Source organism: Protopterus annectens, chromosome 17.part0, assembly GCF_019279795.1.
Source record: "Protopterus annectens isolate FY-2018-M chromosome 17.part0, PAN1.0, whole genome shotgun sequence".
NCBI lineage: Eukaryota > Metazoa > Chordata > Ceratodontiformes > Protopteridae > Protopterus > Protopterus annectens.
This window is the reverse complement of record NC_056751.1, coordinates 359,451,816-359,478,941: the sequence shown is the minus strand read 5'-3', so window position 1 is coordinate 359,478,941 and position 27,126 is coordinate 359,451,816. Positions and strand designations below refer to the sequence as shown.

At 39.8% G+C, this 27,126-nt stretch overlaps 1 protein-coding gene across 2 annotated transcripts in view; it reads left to right on the top strand.

Moving 5' to 3' along the window:
- LRRC56 (leucine rich repeat containing 56) overlaps window positions 1-27,126 on the top strand; it is a 1,529,270-nt gene that overhangs the window by 1,420,542 nt on the left and 81,602 nt on the right. The window lies entirely within an intron of this gene.

The following is a 27,126-nucleotide window of genomic DNA, read 5'->3' as shown; positions in this document are numbered from 1 at the left end:
GGGGGGATGGCACCTTTCCCTATGTCCATGCTATTCCTTCCACATATCCGACTGTTGTGGACAATGCCTCCCCACAGTCTACGGTACTGTTTCCACCTTTTCAATTGGCCACAATGTAACATTTGCGGTGGACACAACACATTTTACACGCCGACACATACCCATGGTCAGTTCGGCAGATAGAACTTACAACTCTTGCCTATATCTAAGCTTTAGTCTTGTAGCATTTCAGTGGCTTATTCTTTTTCTTATGACATTTATGTAATATACATGTGGAGAACAACTGTTTAATGCCACTATTACATGATGTCTGAGGGATAATTGTGTCCTATAATCTCTGCACATTTGCCATGTTTACAAGCTTGTGTCAGGACACATCTGACACAAAAAAACGTATCTCCTTTTGTCTATATGTGGAGCTTTTTCTCCCCGGGCCTCTGCTGAAAATGGAAATATATCCAGTTGGACTAGCCCGGTCAACAAATGTAAAATAAATAATAAATAAATAAAAATAAATCTGGCCGCAGTGGTACTGTCACTCGCAAAGTGGGACAGGTGGTATTCTTAGTCGATGGTACGGGTCATACTGTTCCTTTCGGCCTACATGTGTCCTTATTGTTGTAGCTGTTTCTATGCGCCTGATTCGTTTACATGTGTATTCTATTCCCTATCATATTTGTTATGTGGGATACAGACATACCTTTTGTATGTGACTATTACATCCCTTGTGGGATATGATTCGGACATACAGTCACTACATATATCTACATTTCTCCTCATGTATTTTGTTATGGACACATCTGCACAGCTATGTACCCTCCCTCACATTATGGGTCAGCTGGTGACCCTCTCCATTGGGCTGGATGTACCTCCTGGCGGCGCCCTAGCATATGATATGTTTCACTTCCACATGGTATAGCTATCAACACTACGTTGGACTACGGGCACACGTTTTTTCTGTCATTTGTTCAAGGGTAGGGACCTGTTATTCCCTATCGTGCATTTGTGTTTGCTTCTTCATTTTCTGTTCGCAGGGACTATCTTGCATGCTTTGTATACGTTTCAGTCTCCACGGACACTGATAGGTGCGAGTATTACTGCAGGCGGACTATAATATTCAGCAGTTTAGGTTGCTCATCGACAGCCGACATTGACACGCCTCCCTCTGCAACTTCGTTACGCCCCATGCACTCGCGCACGTTTCCTATGCACGTGGCTGTGGTGGCTGCACATCTTCATTAATATGCATATGGAGCTACTACTCCATATATACGCCGCACAGCCGGCGCAAGCCTTACACCAGCCTTGCGCCGAGCTTCATGAATCCGGGGGAGTGTCATGCTCTGAGTAATTTATTACTGCTTAATTAATTCACTGTTTTTAATCTCTAACAGGCCATATCATCTAGACCACAAAGAGCGCACTGGACCCTGTAACCCATACAGGGTAACTTTACTTAACAACACAAGCTGATTTGATAGGGAAATATCAGTCTGCAGTGTGTGTGATTACATTTATGTAGTGGGGCCCATACCAAGAAGGAGGAGAAGACCAACAGCCACTGATTGACTTCAGCAAAAAAATGCATATTTTATTTCCTTCATACCTCAGAGTACAACTGGGATCTGCAATACATGTTTTCTGTATCTCTCAAATGGCCATCTTGCTTTTATGGAGGTGTAAATTCTGTAGTACTTGAATAAAATGAACTGTCATCCAATATTATCCTAGTGAACATTATCTCAAGATTCCTAGGATGTTATAGATCACATAAAAAGGCCGGTAGACTGACCAATGCTGTGTTAGCATCTCTGAAACTAATTCAGATGTACAGATAAATAAGTTTTAGTTAACTAATTTTAAATCTGTGCTACATTTCCATTTGCTGATCCACTGTTGGGGTATAATAATAGTATTATTAATAATAATAATAATAATAATTATTGCTTTGTCTGCCTAGTCCTAAATATTTTATTAGGCTAATGTAGAAAGTATATTGTGTTGTAGCTGTTATCTTTTACACTTCAGGACACTGGAATAGTTTTCCAGCTTTAATGACAAATTCATTAACAATATAACTATGATTTATGTTTGTTTGATCGTTGCCTTGGTAGGACTGTCAAATCTGAAATTTGTCCCAGTATTATATAAATGACTGTGATTACTATTTGCATTCCCTACTAGTATTCTGCATGACAAGGCACTTTAAGATTTATTCCATTACTTTTTTCTATGATTTCTCACATTTACTGCCAGTATTTTGCATTTTTTTGATATCTTCCTGAGTTATTGTGATCACTAGATTATTGTCTTTTCCTTAATGGATTAGCTTGTGAACTTAGTTTTTGCATGTTTGCATTTATTTTTGTAGAGGTTGACTAAATTAATATTTGCCACTTATAACTGGTTAGAAATACTCCTCACAATGCAGCCTCTTCCCCATATTTTATATTAGTGACTCAGCCATGTTTGATTCTTTCCACTACTAGTACTATCTTTGAACTGCATCTCTGGCAAATCTCCAAGCGGAAACTAATGTCTGACTATAAATAAAAAAAAAGAAAAAAAAGTGCTTTCCTGCTGTTTGACAGTCTACCACCCCCATTCAGGAGAACAGTGTAGATCACATTTAAACATTGTCTAGGTGCAGTCTTTCAACTGCATTCCTGGATAATCTAATCCCCATAAAAGGAGCCACTGATTAACTGTAAATAAAGAAAATAGGAGAGAAAGAGGGAAAACAGCAAGACAACCATAGATGCCCTGCTGTGGGCCCTGAACCCTCCCATGTGAGCAAATAGTATATCTCAAGTTGTCAAAGTACTGTCTGTGGACTGTGCCCCTGGCTAATCCCCCTGCAGAGAACTACTAACTGTAAATAAAATGAGGAACAAAACAGCAGCAGCTACCCTGCTATGGGCACCAAGGTCTTCCAAAAGTAAGCGGTGAACACCACATTTGTAAGTTGTCTAGGTAGTGTGTTGGTTTCTGTTATTGATTAGACTCCCAGCAGAGTCTGTCACACTTTCTGCTACCAGCAGTGGTGGTGGATAGCTGCCTAAATATGGGGCATACTGCACTAGTTTGGTCTTGATTTTTACATCTGTGAAGATACTCTCCCCAAGTCCCTTCTGTGGCCACTGTCGCTTGTTGACAGTAGTTGGATTGACATTGACATACCTTTGGAATACCAGTCTTTCTCTGTTGCCAGCTAAGGATTATTTTGTGGACTATGTTTTTGAGTCCTGGATGGCTGGTGGTCAGTATAGCTCAGACAGCATGTTAGGAAACTGTAGTCATAAAGTGGTGCAGTGTTGCCTTGTTTGTTGTGCCCTAGAATTTTAAGTTCCTACCTGATGAACTGTTTTTGGGTTTTTCCTGAGCATTCAGTGTCACCGTGGCTGCTAGAGAGGGTCTGGAGACTGAGGTTGGCTAGAGGTACTATTGTGTGGCCATATTTATTGGATTTTAAGTCTTCAGAAGAACAATTTTGTATTTTGTTTAATAGCAGGATGTTCATCATTGTCGCAGTAACTTAAGCTATATAGGACCTATTCTGCCAAGAACTAGATGACTGGCCAACTTCCAAAGCTGTAGGGTGCCTCCCATGTGCCCCAATTACTGTACAACTTGAGGAGAGTGGTATAAAGTGAGTGGTTAGGGTAACAAACCTTCAGAACTTTGCTTGATATTGGAGACTGCTCTCTTCTGTTGGCTTCAAGTGATCGATGACTGGATAGCACCCTGGTACCAAGTGCACTTAAGAGCATCATTATAGATAATGCATGACTCGCACAGTAGCCCCAAAACAGTTCACTACTCATGTTCAAATCAGTCAAACCATTCCTGCAAGTCATATCACTCCAGATATCCCCATCATGTCCATGCGAGCAGTGAATTCTCCCAAAAGCACTGCAGAATTAGTAGGTAGATCAAGCAGCACACACACAGTATCTAAGAAAGAGAAATAACTTTGAATAAGTTATTAGATGCATATGCATAAAGGGCAAAGTTTTTTTTCTACAACCTATATCACATTGAAGTAATAGTCGTCTTTATAGGCACGGACTCCAAATGAATGGCATGTGCTAGGATTTCACTGTGTGTGATTAGCAACCGGTTGATAGTGTATTAAAAGCCTGCCTGAAAGTGATCATAATCACTTCATATACTGTAGGTAGTATGCTGTAGTGTCAGGAAAAGTTGGATTGCCAATTAAATAAGATGTTGTTTGCTTTACTGAGAAATTTCTTCTTTCCTTACTATTGAGCAGCTGTGTACATGGCCAGAGTAACAAGGGGGCTGATTGAGCTGCAGCTCAAGGCCCACATATCTGAAACAGGCCCTGCTGTTCCGTTGGTTTAGTCTGAAGTCCTCTGCTGTTGTCATACTAAATAAGTAGGTCACTTACAATTTTCATCTCCAGGTCCAAAATCCTGAAGTAACTTTAGAGCTAGTGAATACAAGCTTGGAAAGCGGAGGGTTGCATTCATGTGGGGGGACCTTGCTATCATTAAAAACATGCTTATTTTGATCATTGCAGGTGGGATGTAGGGAAAATCTATTTCTGATTATTTGCATTTGTGATCATTCGTAGATAAAGCCGATACAGGTTTGTCTGTATCCCCACATCTACCTGGCAACTCTTCTGATGGTCAAGTCCAGAATATGAGAAAGACTACCTCAGCTGAAGATGTCCGGTTCTGTTTCTGTAAATGAGATCATAGCAGTGATTAAAAAGTTACCCTGTGACAGGTCTGTGGGGGTAAACGAAATCTGGCTAGACATCCTCTGTCAGTGGACATTATTGTGCTGCTTTACTTAATATGCTTTTTCTGTGTTGTTTAAAAAGCTGGGACATTATATCTGGAATATCAGTTAGAGTGATCATACTTTTCTGTCTCTGAAAATTTATACCAGGGTAGTACAAATAAGACTTCATCTAGCAACCTGAATCTCTGATTCCGGAGGAACAATGTGGATTTCATCTAGTACATGGAGCAAAGGATCAACTCTATATCCCTGCAGCAGTCTTGGCCGGGTCATGGATGGTTGTCAATACTGTGTATTTGTGGAATTAGAGAATGATGTATGACTGTATACCCAGAAATATCTTGAAGGAGGTGTTAAAGTGATGTTGGGTCCCAAGGCTGATATAAGCTATTCAAGACATGTGTTTGAGGAGCAGTAATTGTGTCTGCATTTTCACTGTTAAGCTAAATATGTTCACAGAGGACAATACACTCTAGGAAGAGTGAAGTTTTTTTTTTCTCTCATCCTGTTTCTGATTATCATAAGAACGCTGTTAGCATGCAGTCAAGGTTTCAAGATTATACAGTTTAAGGAAATAGATAATTTCAGTTTTATTGCTTGCATATCATGCTATCCTCTTAGCCTCAAGTGACTGTGATTTTCAGCATGCACTGGAATGGTTTGCTGTTGAATGTGAATGACTTGTATGGAAATTAGTTATTCTAAAACAGAGGTAATGGCCCTCTCCTAGAAACAAATAGAGTGCTTTCTGCAGGTCAAGGACAGGAGCAGCTACCTCAGGTGGAGGAGTTAATATATCTTTGTTTGAGTGAAGGTGGAGGGGACTGGGAAGTTCACTAGTGTAAGAGTGCAACAGTCGCAGTTGTTTATAAGTTTTATGTTACTGCTGCTGTCAGGTCATAACACACTCTAATAGAGCAGCTTCCATCAATCTAGATGTAAATATTATGTCTACAATATTGCAGGCATTATGCTGAACTTTGTTAGTGAAGATACAGTTTTTGATTTATTGTTTAGTCTTTGTCCCTACCTTCACATGTGAACACCAGCTCAAGTCTGAGGATGTATTTCTTCTGGATACATCACTCATGTTGACTTTTCTTCCTTGGGACATCATCATCTTTCGGCTGTTCCAATTAGGGGTCGCCACAGCGGATCATCTGTTTCCATTTCTTCCTGCCATCTGCATCTTACTCTGTCACACCAACCACCGGCATGTCCTCTCTCACCACATCCATAAACCTTATCTTAGGCCTTCCTCTTTTCCTGTTACCTGGTAGCTTCATCCTTAGCATCTTTTTCCCAATATACTCACCATTCCTCCTCAGCACATGTCCAAACCAATGTAATCTTGCCTCTCTGGCAAACCTTACAACCTGGGCTGACCCACTAATATAGTTATTCTTAATCCTGCCCACCCTAGTCACACCCAGTGCAAATCTTAACATCTTTAACTCTGCCACATCCAGCTCAAACTCCTGCCTTTTTGTCAATGCCACTGTCTCCAACCCATATAACATAGCTGGTCTCACTACCCTCTTGTAGACCTTCCCTTTCACTCTTACTAGTACTTGTCTGTCACAAATCACTCCTGACACTCTTCTCCACCCACTCCATCCTGCCTGTACTCTCTTCTTCACCTCTCTTCCACACTCACCATTACTTTGAACTATTGATCCCAAATATTTAAACTCATCCACCTTTGCCATCTCTACTCCTTGCATCCTCACCATTCCTCTATCCTCCCTCTCATTCACACATATATATTCTGTCTTAGTCCTGCTGACCTTCATTCCTCTTCTCTCTAGAGCATATCTCCATCTCTCCAGGGTCTCCTCCACCTGTTCCCTACTCTCACTACAGATCACAATGTCATCCGCAAACATCATAGTCCACGGGGACTCCTGTCTGATCTCGTCTGTCAACCTGTCCATCACCATTGCAAATAAGAAAGGGCTCAGAGCTGATCCTTGATGTAACCCCCACCTCCACCTTAAACGCATCCGTCACTCCCACCGCAGACCTCACCCGCTGTCATACTACCCCTGTACATATCCTGTACCACTCTTACATACTTCTCTGACACTCCTGACTTCCTCATACAGTACCACAACTCCTCTCTAGGCACGCTGTCATATGCTTTCTCTAAGTCTACAAAAACACAATGCAACTCCTTCTGACCTTCTCTGTACTTCTCCATCAACACTCTCAGAGCAAACATCACATCTGTAGTGCTCTTTCCCAGCATGAAACCATATTGCTGATCACTAATCATCACGTCCCTTCTTAACCTAGCTTCCACTACTCTTTCCCATAACTTCATGCTGTAACTGATCAATGTAATCCCCCTGTAGTTACTACAGCTCTGCACATCACCCTTATTCTTAAAAATCAGTACCAAAACACTTTTTCTCCATTCCTCAGGCATCCTCTCACTTTCCAAGATTTCATTAAACAATCTGGTTAAAAACTCCACTGCCATTTCACCTAAACACCTCCATGCTTCCACAGGTATGTCATCTGGGCCAACAACCTTTCCATTCTTCATCCTCTTCACAGCTATCCTTACTTCCTCCTTGCTAATCCATTGTACTTCATGATTCACTGTCCCCACATCATCCAACCTTCTCTCCCTCTCATTCTCTTTATTCATCAACCCCTCAAAGTACTCTTTCCATCTGCTCAACACACTCTCGTCGCTTGTGAGTATGTTTCCCTCATTATCTTTTATCACCTTTATGTGCAGCACATCTTTCCTAGCTTGGTCCCTCTGTCTACCCAATCGGTACAGGTCCTTTTCTCCCTCCTTAGTGTCCAACCTTTCATACAACTCTTCATATGCCTTATCCTTAGCCTTCGCCACCTCTCTCTTTGCCATGCACCTCATCTCCTTATACTCCTGTCTACTTTCTTCATCTCTTTGACAATCCCACTTCTTTGCCAACCTCTTTCTCTGTATACTCTCCTGTACTTCCTCATTCCACCACCATGTCTCCTTGTCATCCTTCCTCTGTCCAGATGTCATACCAAGCACCTTTCTAGCCGTCTCCCTTACTAGCTCTGCTCTAGTTACCCAGCTATTTGGTAACTCTTTACTGCCACCCAGTGCCTGTCTTAACTCATCCCTGAACTCCACTTCACACTTACCCTTTTTCAATTTCCACCATTTGATCCTTGGTGCTGCTCTCACACTCCTCCTCCTCTTCTTGGTCCCCAACATCATCTTACAAACCACCATCCTATGCTGCCTAACTACACTTTCCCCAGTCACCACTTTACAGTCTCCAATCTCCTTCAAACTGGCCCTCCTACATAAGATATAATCCACCTGTGTGCATCTTCCTCCACTCTTGTATGTCACCCTATGCTCCTCCCTCTTGTTAAAATACGTATTTACCACAGCCATGTCCATCCTTTTCGCAAAATCCACTACCATCTGACCTTCTGCATTCCTTTAACACCATACCTACCCATCACTTCCTCATCCCCTTTGTTCCCTTCAACAATTGAAATCTGCACCAATCACCACTCTCTCACCCTTGAGTACAGTCATCACCACTTCATCCAATTCACTCCAAAAGTTTTCTTTCTCATCCATCGCACACCCAACATGTGGAGCATATGCACTAACAACATTCATCATTACACCATCAATTTCCAGCTTCATAAACATCACTCTATTCGACACTCTTTTCACCTGCAAAACACTCTTAGCATACTGTTCCTTCAGGATAACTCCTACACCATTTCTCCTCCCATCCACACCATGATAAAACAATTTGAACCCACCTCCGATACACCTAGTTGTACTCCCCTTCCATCTGGTCTCTTGCACACACAATATACCAACCTTCCTTCTGTCCATCATATCAGCTAGCTCTCTCCCTATACCAGTCATACTGCCAACATTCAAAGTTTCGACCCTCACTACCACAGTCCTAGCCTTTCTCCACTCTTCCTGCCTTTGGCCATGCCTTCCACCTCTTCTCCTCTTTCGGCCAACAGTAGCCCAATTTCCGCTAGCACCCTGTTGGCTAACAGTACTGGTGGTGGTCATTGTTAACCCAGGCCTCGATCAATCCGGTATGGAAATATTTACTGGTGTCTGCATGAAATTATTTGGCGAAGTTTTACGCCGGATGCCCTTCCTGACGCAACCCTCCCCATTTATCCGGGCTTGGGACTGGCAAAAAGAAATGCAATGGCTTGTGCATCCCCAGTGACTTTTCTTCCTTGCGACAAAGTGGAATATTTTCAAATAACAGTTTGTAAAATTTTCCAACCAGAGACTACATTCTGCTTGGGAATATCTCAGGATTTTAAGTTTCATGGTCTCTACAATTCTCATGAGTCCTTTGGTCAGACTTCACATGAGAAAATTCCAAGGCTCCTCAAATTATTTTGAACCTAAGATTAGCGCCCCTGTACTGGCAAGGGAGGACAATTACACTGGCATGTATTTGTATTCCACTGAAAACTGCTATAATGGAGCTTAAGAAAATTCTGGGAGAAATAATGAGCTTTCAACAAGGAATATTACTTCTAGGTGGGGACTGGAATTTGATCTGCAACAGCAAAGATGTGTCTGGGGGGCCAAGAAGGGAAGATATAGCAAAGGAGGGTAGATTTTTGAAGAAATATATGAAAATATTTGGCATGCTAGATGTGAATTCAGTACTAGGATTTCGGAGTTAATTTACATATTATTTGCCAATATAAAAAAACTGGACTAGGCTAGTCATAATTTACATTTCACAGGAACATGTGCATTTAATTAAAGATCTTGATACACATCCAATAACTATTTCAGATCATGCTCAAATAATAACTAAAATAAAAACACAAGGTAATGAAATAAAAATGAGACACTGGCACTTTCCCATCTGTCTTTTGAAAAGAGCGAACGTTAAGGAATAGGTAGTGGAAATTATTCAGGAACTATCATAGAAGATAGAAATTTCTTCTGAAAATATAGCTAGGAAGTGAAATAAAATTAAAGTGGAGTTTAAAAATAGAGTGGAAATAAAAAGAAGGGAGCTGTGGTTAAGAAAGAATTATATAGAGGGACTGCAAATGTTAAAGTATTGCAAAATAGGGGGAATCTCACAGAACAAGAAGAGCAGCAACTGCAGAATGTTAAACAGAAAACAAGGGATTACCTCAATAATATGCTTGAGATCAGAAAGATTGCTGTTAAACAACTGTTTTTTTTATGATAACTTTGGAGCACAAAAATTTTAGCACAATGACTCAGGCAATAGAAAGTAGAAAGGACTATCACCAACCTTAAGGGGCTTATAACAAGAAAGATAACAGAAGATCCTGTAGAAGTATTAGAAATATTTTGGAAATTCTATGAAAGTCTATAAAGCACAGAAATATGGAAATGTTTATGGAAGAATTAAATATGGCAAGATTAGTGGTAGAGGAGGCTCAATTGCTAACAGTTAAGATAGGAGGAGATAAGATAAAAATGGTGACGTATAACTATTCTACAGGAAAGTCCCCAGGAAGATGGTATTCCTGTGGATGTTTGGAAGCTAGGAGTGAAAACATTTGATAAAGATCTGGAAGGTTTTGTTTAACAGTATTTTAAGTGGAGGAGAAGTACCAACCTCCTGGAAGAAAGTGGTGTGGTAGCTGTAATACCTGAAGAGGGTAAAGATCTATCAGATCCAGCATCATACAGGCTCATTCCAATACTAAATCGTGATTATAAAGTGTTTGTCTATAATGGCTTAAAGAATGGCAGAAATAATGCCAAAATTGATAGATATGGATCAATGTGGTTTTGTGGAGGGGAGGCAAACATTTGACAACATTAACAGAACATTGATGATCCAGAGGGAAGCAGAATGTAAGAAAATACCACTGTAGTTGGTAGGTCTTGATGTAGAGAAAGCATTTGACAGAGTAAGCTGGGACTTTGAGCAGAGCAACGGAAGCATTTGTATTCCCTGAAAAAATTATAAGGTTGATTAGGAGGATATGAAGGCTGGGAGGTGAAAATTAAAGTGGGTGGGGTCATCTCTGATAATTTCTGCTTGAACAAGAGTAACCAGGCAGGGGTGTTCTCCCCCTTGTTATTTGCATTATATTTAGAAGCATTATCAAACAAAATAAGGGACTCAGAAATTCAAGGATATAATTCATATGGTAGTCAAGAAAAACTGGCTCTCTTTGCAGATGATATTATTTTATGCCTGACAAAACCAGAAAGGGACATTACAGTATTGTGGAACATATACTGAGACAGTTTCAAATCTTTTTTGGGATACAAAATTAATGAAGCTAAAGCAAAGGCAGTAGCAGTAAATTATGTACCCACACACAAATTGGTTTAGCAATATCTATATTTATGGGTACATAATAAAATAAAGTATTTAGGAGCATGGATTAAAAATGATTTTGTATGGCAGATACGGATATGTGGGAAGAGACTAAAAAGATAATACAAAATCTGAGAAAATAGAAGCTCTCTTATATTTCAATAGTAAGATACGAGCAGTTAAAATGTTTAGTCCCTTTAGTGTTATACACAGGGCAGGCATATTTTTTCAACCAGTGAAGTTGTGGATAGCAGTTAATAAAGAGCTGAATGATTTTATCTTGGAGAGGAGAGACAGCATGAGTCAAGTGGGATAAGCGTATTCCACTAGAACAAAGCAGATTGGGATTACCCAATTTGAAGGGGTGCTTCAGAGCAACACAGTTAAGGCTCCTATACATAGCACAAGCAGAAAACTATAATTCAAAGTGGAAAGGGATGATGATGAAAGGGGGGGGGCTCAAGAAACAAGGCGGGGCTGGGATTTTGGATGCAGACCTTTAAGGAGAGTAACAATATTCATACAGAATATTATATTCATAAAGTAGCAGAAAGTATTCTAAGAACTAACCAACCCTGGAATGGAGAAAGGAGATTCTGCCAATAGGGATGACTGTAATTAGGTTTACAGGCAATAGGCAAGAAGGGACTGGAATTTATTGGGGAAAACTGGCAAAGGAACCAAATAACTAGAGAGAGGGAAAGGTAAAAGAATGGAAAGATGCCAAGAAATTATTTGGACTGCAGTTTAGAAATTGCCTTCCCTATCAAGGATTGATATTAGAGTATAGGCAAAGAGAAGGAAACAGGGGGCTGCTAAATGAAAGACCAGCACCGGTAGAGTTGTTTTGCAGAATCCAGAAGAGAAGTTGTCATTAAGAAAGGAATAATTAGTATAGCATATAAAATATTGCATGATAACTATAAGAATCAATCAGAGGAGGTTAGAAAGGATTGGAAAGAGAGATTGGGTAAGTAAATAAATAAATAAAAAAAGCAGTGGGGAAATGTATGTATGTCTCCCAAATATGCAACAAAGTCTAGAAGATTTAGAATCTTTGCTTGGAAGTGTTTACATAGGTATTTTTATACCCCAAGTAGACTCCAAAGAATTTTTTCTCTGGTAGACAGCAAATATTGGAGATGTGATGTGGAAGAAAGAGATACATAGGAACATATTTTCGTAGAGTGTAATGAGTTGGTAGATTTTAAAGATTCCCTGCAGACTACTCTGCCAGAGATACTGGGTGAGCAAATTGGTGTAACTAAGGAAATTATTTTTTGAGTGATGATACAGAATCGGAATTGCCTAGACATAGTAAGGCCTTGCTGAGTTTAATTATATTGGCTGCCAAAAAACAATTACTAGAAAACAGAAAACAAAGTCTAAACCAATTTCACCAGAAGTACTGAAGATATTAACAGAGATAAAACAACTGGAATTGAGATCTTTAGAAAAGGGTAGGCGCAAATTGCATAGGAAAAATAGGAATTGTGGGATCAGTACATACCGAGGAGGAATGACGTTTAAAAAAAAAGTAGGATTTAAATGAGCAATGCAATGTTTGACAATGACTGGATATATTATAAGTGATGTGTAATGTTTGCAGCTACAGTTGTGTCAGCATGGTTTATAATGTATAATGTTTGCAACTGAAATTGTGTCAGTATAGTTTATTTTCATTTATATAAATGTAAAATTTTCTGTGTCATATGTGATAATTTAATAAAGATGTTTCTTTTTTAAAGAAGACCAGCACCCGCTGTCCTTTCAGATCCCATTGAAGAGGGTAACTCAGTTATCTTTCAGCTCAAGTCTCCTATTTGCCTCAGACATTTGGAGCTGTATCCAGAGGGGTAAAGGACCAGGGTCTGAGGAACAAGAACAACAAATTAAAGCACATAAATATTGACAAAACTATGATGCCTATGAATGCTTTCATATGTCTAAACCATTTTTGGATTCTAGACCCTCTGCTAGCAATCTCAGACAACAGTTTAGTGATGTGGTCCATAAACTAACAAGGGGCACCAGATCATGCAGCCTTTGCAGACCAGCTATACTAACCAGGAAACTAGCAACTCTGCAGACATTTCTTAGAGGTTAGTTACATTCCACCTGAGTAGAATTATGTAGCAGATAAGCTGAGCAGGACCAGGACAGACCTCTGTGATTGGAAGTTGCACTTTGTGTTCTACCAGGAATTGATCCAGCTATGGGTAACTCATTAAGTAGATCTGATTGCTTCCATTCACAACAGACCATTAAAGAAGTTCTGCTCCTGGACTTCTTGCACAAAGGCCTAGAAGACAAATGCCTTTTCATTTTCATGTATGGGGATGTTTCTGTATGTCTTTCCAACCTTTCCTTTGATATCTAGAGCTCTTCTAAAGTTTCAGAAGGTCTCTCCAAGAATAATTTTGATAATTCGCTTTTGGCCCAGGGAACACTCATTCTTCCTTCTTTTAAAAATGCCCAAGGGCAATTACCAGAAAGTTTTTTGGTGATTCAACCCCATCTTATCTTTCAAATCAACCGGGCAACTCTGGGAGCCAATGCTTTTATGCCTAAAGTAGTTTCAAAATTTACTTTAAACCAGGCAATTCACTTCCCTGTATTCTTTCTAGAACCAGAAAATAAGGGAGAGAGAATTCTTTTCACTTTGGATGTTCAGAGGCAACTCATATTACACTGACAGAACAAAATCCTTCAGGAATTCTAATCAGCTTTTTATTTCATATGAAGCCAAAAAAGGGACAATCAACGTAAAAACAGAATTTCTAAATGGTTGTTTCAGGCTATATCTTTTTTGTTGTTGTTCTTACCGTAACAAGATGCTTCCAGGCTAAGTCAGGGCCCACGCTACTGGTTCTGACTACTTTAGTGCCTTTTTGGAAAGGATTGGACTCTCGAGATTTTCTAGAGGCAGCAACTTAGTCTTCGGTGCACATCTTCACCAAGCACTACAAACTGATTTTTTTTCTAGAACTAGAACAGCCTTTGCTAAGACTGACCTCAAGGGGTTCCTAAAATCTAACCATTCTCCCTCTTCCCTTTCTTTCTAACCTTTGGTATTCATCCCATACAGCTTAGGTTACTGCAACAGAGATCTAATGATGAAAATAGTACAATTGTGTAAGTAGACTTACCCTAACGGTAGATCTTTGAATAGCTCACTGTTGCAGCACAGTTCCTCCTCCCCTCTTCTTTTTGTTGTTTTTTTTTTCTGCCTTTTTTTGTCATTCCTTTCTTCTCCTAGCACATACTTAAGTGGCATGGCTCTACTCTCCCTTGTTCATAGGCAAAAAATCTGGAAGATTATGGCACTATAACAACTATTTCTATAACACTGTTCTTGAGCTTTACACTGGTTAGGGCAAGTGAAAGGTGCCCTGACAACCATAAAGATTTCTATCAAAATCTTTTTTTAGTTAGCAGTTATATATGTGGAATTAGATAAAGCTTCTAGAGTTCCTCCCTCTGCCTTACCAAATGAGAAGGACATCAGAACCTTGAACAGATACTTATAACATATATACTTCTGTCACATTGGCTTTCCATGCCATTAATTATTGGACTCACATGTTTACATACAAGCTGTTTATTTTTGACAGTACATCTAAGCTAATACCAAGCCTATCTAACACTGACAGTAGATCTTATTTGCAAAATATACTTACTTTTGCCACAAGGGTAGCAAGACTGAGAAGGTATTCCTGGCTTCGTCTCCAGTCTTTACCTGAAGACATTATATCTAAGCTCTTGGGGATGCTCCTTTAGATAAGGAGACCTTGTTTTGATTATCTTCTGCTGAAAGTTTCAGGAAGTTAAAGGAAAGGGAAAAGATAATGTAAGAGTTTAAGCAGCTTTTTTCTGTCTCCTATCCCAAACTCTAGGAGGAACAACTATTCTAAATCTAGTCTTGTGTTTTCAAAAGTCAAAGGCCTTCTCAGGTGAAAGGTAGAAAATCTTGCAAGAAAGAAAATGGAAGGACAAACCTAAATCTGATTTCAAAGGGTCCAAAGAATCCTCCTCAGAAAAAGGTTCTAATTTCTGACTGTCTTCAACCCACCTTGGGCTTCCCTTTTTCAACCTCTCAGACAAACTAACATCCAACTCTTACAATTTTTGGACATCATCAAAAATGGGTAAAAACTTAATTGTAATTCTTCCCCATACCTTCTGGAATTCTTCATGGCATTCAAACTGACAGTATCTAGAGATCCCAATCATTTTCAACCTCTCTCTTACCATCTGGGGGAAAATGATTCTATTTTAAGTTGTTCCTTGTTCCAAGAAAAAAAGGACTTGGAGGCCAATTCTGGGTGTATCCATTCTGAACACATTTTTAAAAGTTCAAAAATTCAGGATGTTAATGCTCCACACACTTTTTTCCCCAATCTTTCCCAGAGCTCTAATGGTTACCCTGGATTGGAAGGATGCCCAACTTCATATCCATAATCCAGCCAGACTTCAGAAAGTATTTCAGATTCTGTGTTTTGAGATATCACTTTCAATTTACTGCTTTGTCTTTTGAGCTGTACACTGCACCAAGAGTGTTCACAAAGTGCTTGTTCCATGTAATAGCATTCTGCAGACTCTAAGGTATCCATACCTATCTGTATTTGGATGTCTTCCTCATTCAGGCCACTTCAATTCAAAAGATTCTTTAAGATTTATGGCTCACTATCAACCTCTTTCTCAACCTAGAATTCACGCTTCCCTTCAGAAAATCCAATTTACATCCATCTGTTTCTATATCTCTCTGGTGCTCTTGGGATGTCTTCTCAATACTTCGAGCATGAAGGCTTTCATCCCATTGAAAAATCCATTTCTTGACAGACTACTTTCTATCCATCATAAATCTAACCTTGATCTTTGCAAGAGAGGTTATGTTAGGCCCCGGGGTACATGGTATCAACTAACCAAATGATTCCTTTTGTCAGACTCAACATGAAGAAAATTCAGTAATCCCTGAAATCCATTTGGGCACAGCACTTCCATTCTCTCTCCTTCAGAATCCCGTTTTTGTGCAGAAATATTTGTTTTTGTGGATAAACCTGGTAAAAGCCATTTCAAGGGTCCCTGTTCTTATTCCCCACACCTTCAAAAGGTCTGAAGAGATGCCTCCGACATTACTCGGGGACCTTTTCAGAAGGTTTCAAAGTGCAGAGAGTCTGGTCCAAACAGGACTGGAGAGAAGAAAACAAATAAATAGTAAAGAAATTATAGTCTCTATCTTTGTCCTGCAGACAATTCATCACATTTCGACTCCAGGATTCTTCCACTCTTAACAGACAATGCCACTATGAAGTGATACAGCCACAAACAAGAGCTACTCTGCATCCCCCACCTTGGATAGTGTGCTTGCCAATTTTCCTACCTTCCTGAGCCACTGAATTTGCAACCGCCAAACAGGTGCCCAAACTCAAACACATACTTTTTTGTGCAAAAAGGGACACTGTGAATGAATAACTGAAGCATAGGCAGTATAATTTGGACATTTAATTTTTCCTACATTCCTAAGTCACTGTATGTGCACCCCCACCCCCCCAACCAAGCACCCAAACTCAAACACGTGAGTTTTTTCTGTGAAAAGGGCCACTGTGAATGAATAACTGAAGCACGGGGAGTGTAATCTGGACAGTTAATTTTTCCTACCTTCCTGAGCCACTTAATGTGCGTGACTCCTCCCCAACCAGGCACCCAAACTCAAACACTCTGCAGTAACTAAACTGTAATTAAATTCAGTTGTTCCTGGTTTCTCTACTTTTCTACCCTCATTGTAAATATAGGAGAAATGGTTTGCCCACTATCCAGGGCTGCTGTTTACTTTCCCTTCTAACCAACACATAATCAGTAGGATGTCTCCCTTCAGCATCATTACTGCATTACACTTTATGATTAAAGCCATTGCCTACAGAAATTAGGCATCTACTTGGTGCACAGCATTGTTATACTTGCTGAGAACCAGAACTGCTATGTGATCTGATTTAAGCTAATGCTCAGTTGTGTTTCAATAGATACTGATTTACCTTACTGCTTTTGATCTGCTTTAAGCAAATGCTCAGCTGTTTTTCAATAGATACTGATTTATTTTACTGCCTTTGATAACTGGAATATTTTTCATATAGCTGCAGCTTGTAGTTAGGATTGTTTTGTTTTTCTTTTCCTTTTCACCTTCTAAATTCATTCTTCTCCTCATTCCACAGTTTTCCTACCTTTCTGAGCCACTATGTGTGCGCCCTCCCAACTGGGCACCCAAACTCAAACATGTGTTCTTTTTTTTTCTGCGAAAAGGGCCACTATGAATGAATAACTGAAGCACAGACCATGTAATCTGGACGTTTAATATATGTTTTAACACTGCGGTAACTAAACTGCAATTAAACTCAGTTTTTCTGTGTTTCTCTACTTTTCTCCCCTCATTATAATTATAGGAGAGTGGCTTGCACACTATCCAGGGCTGTTATTTACTGTCCCTTCTAACCAATGCATAATCACTAGGACATCTCCCATAAACCCAATTCATCTGTTTGTCTTTTCTCTTCCCCCCTAAAATAGCTGTTTTTCTGGTATTTAGTAATAGGTGACTTTACTCCTCACTTTAGCATAGGTTGTTAACTTATCTACATTCTCAAGCAGAGTGACACCTAAGTTGATAAACTTATAAGTAAAAAAAGGAAAATTGTACGCATAGGTTTTTACCTGCACTCGGAGGGACTGATAACTTTTTTGGGATATCTGTTGGCTTGTTCTACCTGCCTCTACCTCCCTCATTACTCAACCAATCACACTCAATATCCATTTGGTATCCTACCATAACTCCACCCTCCTTCTCTCTGCAGAGTATCAAAAACAATCTGAAATCACTAACTTGCCACAAATCTACCCTATCTCACTCTTCAACCAATCACACTCAATCCCATATCACTAGCTTAACCACTCTCCACCCTCTCTCCCTCTTCAGCCAATTTCACTCACTCTCCAATCACTACCCTACTCATATCTTACCATCTCTAACACCCGACCCAGACTAAGCTCCTCTAATTGGTAAACCAAATTATACCTTCATTTCACCCTACTATAGGTCCACTGGTATCTTACATACATACCCAGCATTCTAACTTAATCTTACACTACTACCATCAACTTAATTTCATATACTAATATTTTCTCCTGTCTACCATGTCCCTCACCCATACATAATTCTCCTCTTATCAACCATTACAGGCCACCAGCACTGCATCCACACAAACCTTACCATTAGCAAGCTACTCTAACATATGCCCTAGCCCAGTGATGGTTAACCTTTTGGGTTTGGCATGTCAAAAGCTCCTGGCTCAAAATAATTCTGTGCACTTCACATGAGTAACAAATGCAAAAGCAGTGTCTTTGGTAACTTGAGTGTTGATGATCACCGACGTGCCACCCAAAACGTCGTAGCATGTCTTATCTTTGACATGCTTGTCATAGGTTCGCCATCACTGCCCCAGCCTTTACACTATAAATACTTACCTACTTAGCAAAATAAAAATCCTACCCCTAAAAAACAACACCCACAGCATCTCCGTAAATATCTAAACCAGCTCTAAAAGGAAACAATTGCCCACTGTTTTGCCAAACTCCCATTCTAAACTACCCCTATATGGAGACATTCACCCAAATCCTGCCCCCCCTAACTCCCCCCAAGTCATTTAAATCTCTAAACTTAACTCTGAACCTTCAAAGCATCGGAAACAAAATCACAGAGTTTCACACCTGGACAGCCCACAGCAAATCCAGTATAATAGTAGCCACCGAAACATGGCTAAAACCGTACATAAAGGACACTGAATTCCTCTCCCCAGGCTATATCTGCCTAAGGTCAGATTGACCACACAAAGGAGGTGGAGGTGTAGCAATAATTCACCCTAACACCTCTACTATTGTCTCATAATCTAAATTAGTTCTGCAATTCTCCAAAGCTGAAATAATAATTTCCTTCCTAAAAATAAACTGCAAAAATCTCTGCATCATAGCCCTGTACATTTCCCCTGGCAATAACATTCCTCTACTAGAAGAAATTCTTGCCTGGATGATGTTAACATTGACTGGCTCAATGTCTCCCACTACAATCCCTACTCCAGCATTAACTTATACAAGTTTACCTACTAAGTCACAGCATAACTAGACCCATCAGAAACAATAACAATGGCTCCATTTTGGACTGGATCCTAGTCTCCAATCCAAACAATATCTTCTCCTCTGGCACACTACACCACACCATTAGTGACCACCTCCCCACCCATATATTACGTAAAGCCACTTTAGCACCAAGTATACACCAATACAAGGTAACAAGAAAAGTTATCTCACTTTAACTAAACCACCTTTAATGAAATTCTATCAAGCCTCAACTGAGAGGCCCTAAAAATCCTTCAGCTAGACAAGGCTGTCGAGTTATTCAACGCAACATTCCTCAAGATCTTAAACAGTTTATCACCTGTCTGACAAAAAAGAATAAAACCCACCCATGCCAGCTAGCTTACCAGACCCAGTAAACAACTTATGACTTCTAGGGACAAAGACTGGAAACAGTTGCAGAAAAATAAAACCCCCTGAGATCTACTACAATTCAAACAACTCCACAATCAGGTTAAGCATCTAGTAAAGACAAAAATGCACACCACTTGCATCTGCAAAGTCACCATAGGCAAGACCCCAAACAACTCTGGAATTCTATCAATTCTCTACTAAATCCAGGCTCAAAAACGAATCCTCGTCCAAATCCTGATAAATCACCTACAGAATTAGCCACCCTCTGTAATACCTACTTCATCAACACTATATCCAACCTGGCAGCCACGTTCCCCCAATCAGCCCTAATGATACCGCCACCTTTCCTAATCAATCCTCTCAGCAAACCACTGCACCCTGTCCACCTAGCTTTTCCTTTTCCCCCATACCCACGGCAGCTATAAAAAAGTTTCTCCTTAAGCTCAGATCTTGCACTATTGCCCCTGACAACCTACCACCCAAATTCTTAAAAATATCAGCAAACCCCATTGCTTACACCTATCAGTATACTTCTTAACAGATCTATCAGAGTCCTATATACCCAACATCTGGAAAAAGGCATACATCCTCCCCTTGCACAAAGGTGGAAATAGCACAGACATTTCCAACTTTAGAATTTTGCAGTCCTTTTTCCAATCTCTAAAATTTTAGAAAAATGCATTCACATTCAACTTCTCAACCATCTGCTAAACAACCAAATTCTATCCCCCACCCAGCAAGACTTCAGGCCAGGCGACAGTACCACAGCTGCCCTTATCTCCTACTTGGATACCGTTAACCGGATTTGAGACTCATGTAACATTGTTTCCTCTCTATTTCTTGACCTCTGTAAGGTCTTCGATACTGTTTCCCACCCTCTTCTTCTATCAAAATTCTCCAACATAATGCATCTCACCCGCCCCACCCTAACCTGGATCATAATCTACCTCACAAGCAGACAACATTCTATCAAATGGCAGCATTCTCTTTCAGCTCAAACCAAAGGTGTCCCCCAAGGTTCCATACTAGGGCCCCTTCTTTTCAACATCTTTATCAACAACTTTCATACCATCCTTATTCAAGGATCTATAATTCAATATGCAGATGACTCTACCGTCATCTGTACTGCTTACTCCACAACTAAACTATAACAGGTTACCCAAAGTGCCCTCACAACCACTGAAACCTGGATGGCCAGCAGTCATCTTGCCCTAAACCCCCAAAAAACTAAACTCATGCTTTTCACCCCTAAGAAAACAGTTTCTCTAAATAAGAATGAATTCTCCATTCAGGCCCAAAATAATACCACCAAAGAGGTAGTCTCACATACAAGACTACTAGGTGTAATCATAGATGAAAAAAAATCACATTTGACCTGCACATACAAAACAGTATTAAAAAAAAAAAACCACCAAAAACTTGGCATGCTGTACAAGCAGAAACAATTCCTCAATCATTCTACCAAAAACACACTAGCCTCTACCTTCCTACTATACTCTCTTAGTATGGGACCCCTCTCCTTACCAACATTCATTCCTCTTCACAATTGAAAATGTGCTATAATAAAATTGCTAAGTTTGCAACCAATGCAAAATACTCTTCTCACCACTGTTCATCACTACATGTTCTAAACTGGCTCAAACTTACTCTCTTTCTTTCCTACCTGCAGCTAGTCACTGCACACAAATTCATTTTCAAACCAGTAATCTGTCTGGCCCTATCCTCTCTACTTCCCCATTACCTACTAAACCAGCATCTCAGATCTGAAAATTAGCTATTCCTGAAAGTAGAAAAAACAAACTTATCTGCTAGCCAAATGCTTTACTCCTTTACTGTAGCCAAACTGTAGAACACACTGCCACCATCAATCAGGACCACTAGCAATCCAATTACCTTTAAAAAAAAAAAACCTGAATCAACATCTGTCTTCCTTATGGCAATGTACATGCACCAAAACTTCATCTCACAAAACCTGACTCCCTTCCTGTCTCTCTCCAGTCCTTTTACTTTTCCTCTGCCTATCTCAACCTTTATCCTACAACTTACTGTTTTCCTTATTTTGTCTTGCTACAACTTCCTGAGCACTCTATTGTGAAATACCTACCTATCTAAATATTGTAGTTGCAGGCCTAGAATCCTGACTGTATTAACTGTGAGTATTCTTGCTATGCTACTGCAACATTAACTTCTGTAATGCTATCATAGTTTGTTTACTAAGACTAAATACCTTGTTATACATGCATGCATGTTACTTCTGTAATCCTATATTCCACTGTAGGTCATTTGTTGAATCTAATGTACCAATGGTTTGTGTAATTGTGCTGCTGGTATTACAAATGTATTGTTGAAACTTTCTTGTGGAGCTTTTCTCCCCAGGCCTTCATTGAAAATGGGCTCATCTAGGCCCAGTGGACCTTCCCAGAAAAAAAAATGCAAATAAATAAAGTCTTACCACTTTTGCAGGCTGGCAAGGATATCTGGTGCCCTTCTCTTCAATACAGTATTTTTGTCCAAGCTGTGTTCATCCCATTTAAACTGAATTCAAGGGCAGACTAGTTGAGCAGATCCACTGTAGACCCTCATGAATGGATGTTAAGCAGAGAGGTCTTACTGTCCATTGGTGTAAAACCTCCCAATAGATATCATTGTCGCTGCTGTGAACAATCATCTGAGGCTTTTTTACTCCAGAGTCCCTTACAAGAATGCCTAGAGAGAAGATGACTTCTGCTTTCAATGGAAAGTAAAAATGTGAGCATGCTTTCCCCTCCATTTCCTGTTATTCCATAGTCCTTGTAAATATTCAAAAAAAACAACCTGAAAATGGTTTTGGTGATCCTTTTGGTCAAGACAACACTGGTTCTCCTTTCTTTTCCATCTTGCCAGGAGCAATTGCCACGTTATCCACAGGATGGATTGCTCACACAATAAAAGGGCTCTCTAATTCATCCAAACCTAAAGACGCTGAACCTCACAGTCTTGATGAAAAGCTTCTAATTCTTTTCAGACAACTTTACTCTGAGGAAGCTAGAAAACCTGCAGCAAGAAAACCATATACTTTTAAGTGGAAGAGATGTTCTATGTGGTGCCAAAGGGACCAGATCCTTATCAAACAAGGGTGCCTTTCATTCTCAAATATTTGTTTGGGCTTCACAACTTAGGTTTCTATATTCCTCCATTAAGGTGCATTTATCAGCCATTTCAGTCTGCAACCCAACTGATTCACCTCTTTCTTTACATTAAAGCCAGACATTTCCTAACAGGCATCATACACATAATTTCTAAGCCTAGGCAAGTTTTCCCAAAAGAATAATGATGTCCTGTATCCAAATAGGACATAGAGGGCTAGGCATTTATAAGCTACATCTCTCCATAAGGGATACGAGTGCCAGGCCCAGTGTAAATTTCCTATTACCCATCCACTGGTCTAGGTTGCAATTAAACTGGGTAATAGACAAACTCAGCTTCACATGGATGGGTATCATGCTTCTCAAAAAATCCACTCCTTCTCCTCCTCAGGACCTGAATTATGTTCTTGAAAAATTAACTCTACTACCCTTTGAACCTGTTTCTTCTGCATCATTAAAAATTTGCATTAGAAAGCAGTACTTTAGAGGCCTTAACATTTGAAAAAGTGGTTTCAGAATTCCAACCCCATATGTCTATATATGTTCTCCCTTTTCTGACATTTTATAGATATTTGGTGACCCTCAGGACAAACCCTTGTTTTATGCCTACAGTGGTTATTGAAATGCCCTTAAATGAAACTATCCACCTCCCTACATGTTTCCAGTCCTATAACTAAGGTAGAAGGTATTCTTCACTTGCTGGATATACACAGGCCAAGATTCTACTTGGACAAGACTAAAAACATTAGAAAGTCTGATCAGTTATTAACTTCTTTTGAATGTAAAAATCAGGGTTTTCCAGTTTCTAAATAGACCATATCTAGATCAATTTACCTTGCCATTTCTTTCTGTTATTCCTCCAATGGCAAATCCCTCTAAGGTCACATTAAAGCACACCCCATAGGCATAGCAAGGGTAGTGAAAGGGGCATCCAACCTGGGTGCAAAGTGTTAGGGGGTGTGACATCCCTCCTCTTGGCAGTAATCAAGGAGCCTCAGTCCTCACCACTGACATTGGTGGGGAATGTACACTTAGAAAAAAAATGGATACACACAGTATTTTCAGGTACAGCTGTTTGCACCAAGCACAGTTTCCCTTAAGAGCACACAGGGAGCATACTCAGTCCTAGGGCTGGGGTTTTCTCTGCAGGCCCCAAATAAGACTTCACCTTTCTGTCTGCAGAAACCAGTGCTCTGTATCCCTGTTCCAAGTAGAGCTCTCTGTCTCTCTCTCTCTCCCTCTCACACACATACACACACACTCTCTCTCTCTCTCTCTCTCTTTGAGATTTGATTCTAAAACACACACACACACACACACACACACACACACACACACACACACACACACACACACACACACACACACACACACACCTGGAAAGGCTAACACAGATTTACCATGTCCCCTATGCCCATACTGCCTCCAGCTAGCTATTTTAAGGCTCTTACTAGGGTACCCCATTAATTACTCTTTGTAAAACTAATTAATACCATACAAATGGTAATGTTTGTAAGCCAAGAAGCAACACTTTTAGGAGCATGAAGCCCACAGTGCCACCAAATAAATGAAGTTACTGTCCAAGGTTAAACTATTTTCTAAAAGACCAGACACAATGAAAGGTTTAGCTATATTTAGTAATAAATAATAAAACAGAAGACATGAAACTGCTGAATATCTATTTACAATAAACACGTTTCAATTCACATGAAATATAAAAAATAATACAGATGGAAAGCCTCAGACAGATAAAGAAAACAATTATTTTAGCTAATCTCACTATTTTTCTAACTGACCAAAGAATTACAATTCTTTGGTTACTTACTAAAGCAAGGCAAGATGAAGTAATTGTGTTTTGTGTCAGTTCCAATAACAGAGTGCCGAGTGACTTCCCTCACATCTCTTACTAATATCTAAAATAATTTCAATGCTGGCTATACAATGACATCACATCTGGTCACTTGAATCTGTGGTTCCCATACTACCCCCTGACTAGAAGCTGACCAGAATCTAGCATAGATGTGTTGCAATACACACCTAGAGTTTTGCTAAGGCATCTGGAGACTGTAAAACAATTCCAGTACTTTCATCCTTCTTGTAGAGACTAACCAGCCATTCTCTGGCACCGCAGGGAAGCAATTAGTTCACCACTAAGGACAATAAAAGCAGGATCCCAGACCAGACATTGTGTCTCTGGCTGCATTCTGGCCTGTGTGAGATAAAATCTTTATGGCCTAAACCAAGTCATTTAATTTCTATTTTAATTAAGGTAAGCTGGACTGAGCTTAACCCCTTCCCTTTCAGCATCCTCTGTTAACATATATAAATTTCAGCAGTTACCACAATACAGCCTGACATGCATTTATATATTTTGTTCTGTCCAGCAGGACCCACTATTGATGCATTTTTCAAACAATCAGTAAGCAGCTTTACATATACATTTTTAACACAAGCATCTGTACAAATTCGTTTGATATACAAATGACATAAAATCCTTTGGAAAACTCCAGCTAGCTATGCAGGCATATGTTACACATGCACTGCCCTATTCCCTGTGGCACAGATGGCACTACCTCACATCGGGCACAATCAGCAGATCACAGTCTGTCTTAAGTGCAATTCTAGCTTTCAGAAATAAATGCTTGTATTGCATTTGCTGTCAGAAATGAAAGTCTTAAATGCTCCATGTGTGCCGAATATAATAAGCAGTTTACTATAGTTAAAAAAATACAGACATCCCTTTTTTTTTTGCTTCTCAAGCAGTCAGAGTTAATGAATGTAGATCTGGATCTGGCATGCACCTTAAGTGAAGAGCACCAGATCATGAATGGACCTTTTCTGCTCATCATGTCTGACTTGCAGAGCATAGATGGGAAATAATTGATCTGGCTTAAGGAGCACCAGATCCAGAATGCAGAAATAGACCTTTTATTGTGCTGCTTAGCTTAAAAATTTAGGGTGGCACCAGATCAAGGGATGGCACTAGATGCCAGAATAGCTAGATACAGCTCTGGCACACACTACTTACTACAGCTGTAGCTTCTCCTTGTGCATTTTCAAGGGTCTTGACTCCAGATATACTTTAGAGGCTCCTACTCGATCTTCCATTCACACCTTCCCCAAATATTACAAAACAAATATTTTTTATAGAACCAGATCAGGTTTTGCCAGATCCATTCTTCAAAGTCTGTCTCTCAATCCTTCACCCTATCTACCTAAAAGCTCTGGTAATTGTCCTAATAGTTAGCATTACTGCAGTAGTAATCTAAGGCTGTAGTACACTTATGTAAAAACTTGCCATAAAAGTAGGTATTTAGATAGATCATTGTTGCAGCATATACACACACACACACACACACACACACACACACACACACACACACACACACACACACACACACACTCACACACACTCACTCACTCACTCACTCACTCACTCACTCACTCACTCACTCACTCACTCACTCTCTGCCCTCTTATTCCTGGCTATTTCTCCCCTTTTTTAAGGCTGAAGTGGAATTTCTTTTGTTTCTTCTATCTTTATTTAAGTCTATCAAAATATTAACCTCAGTCCTTTTCCTAAGACAATGAATGCTCTGAGGATGTTCATGCCTGTATGTTCCTTAAGTACCAGCATGTAGTCTTGTTTGTGAATCTTAGGTCAGATAGAAAGTATGTCCAAGCTTTTGTCAACTGTCTGGCTGTATGGTATCCTTGGCAGGATATGTCCTCTCAGCTAGTATTATTGCAGTAGTAATTCATTCAAACACTTACTTTTGTGGTAAGTTCTTAGACAATTGTACTTTTTTCTGACTATAATTAAACAGTAGTTAAAGTATGCTGTGATATGGTTGAATTATTCCCCCTTTTGTGGATGGCATTGGCCTTATTTTTGGGAGGGAGGGGAGTTCTTGTATGCTTCTGTTTCTCTGTACTGACCTTCAGATTTTTGGACTTCACTGATGGGTACATTTGGAATTATTAATTGGTGGTATGGTTCATTTCTTGCTTCTGTGATGGTCAGTTTTTTGGTATGCACTGACCTTTTATTTTTTAGGGGGTTTCCAACAGAAGAAATCTTTCATTATTTTCTCCTCATTCCAAAGATCTCCACTGAAGCAACTGTGCCCACACCAAGAAACCCAGTGTTAGAATTAAAAGGAAAAGTTGATCTTGAGCATCTGTATTTTCATAAGGATTGGACTCTTGATTATTTATTGACATCAGTGGAAGCATGAAATGCTTAATATGCATAGAGAAAGTTAGACAACTTCAGAACCTGATATCAGTCCAAAGGGGTGTTAGTATAGCGATATAAAGGAATTAAAGGGGGAGGCAGAATTTTGTTTGCTAGAAGCTGT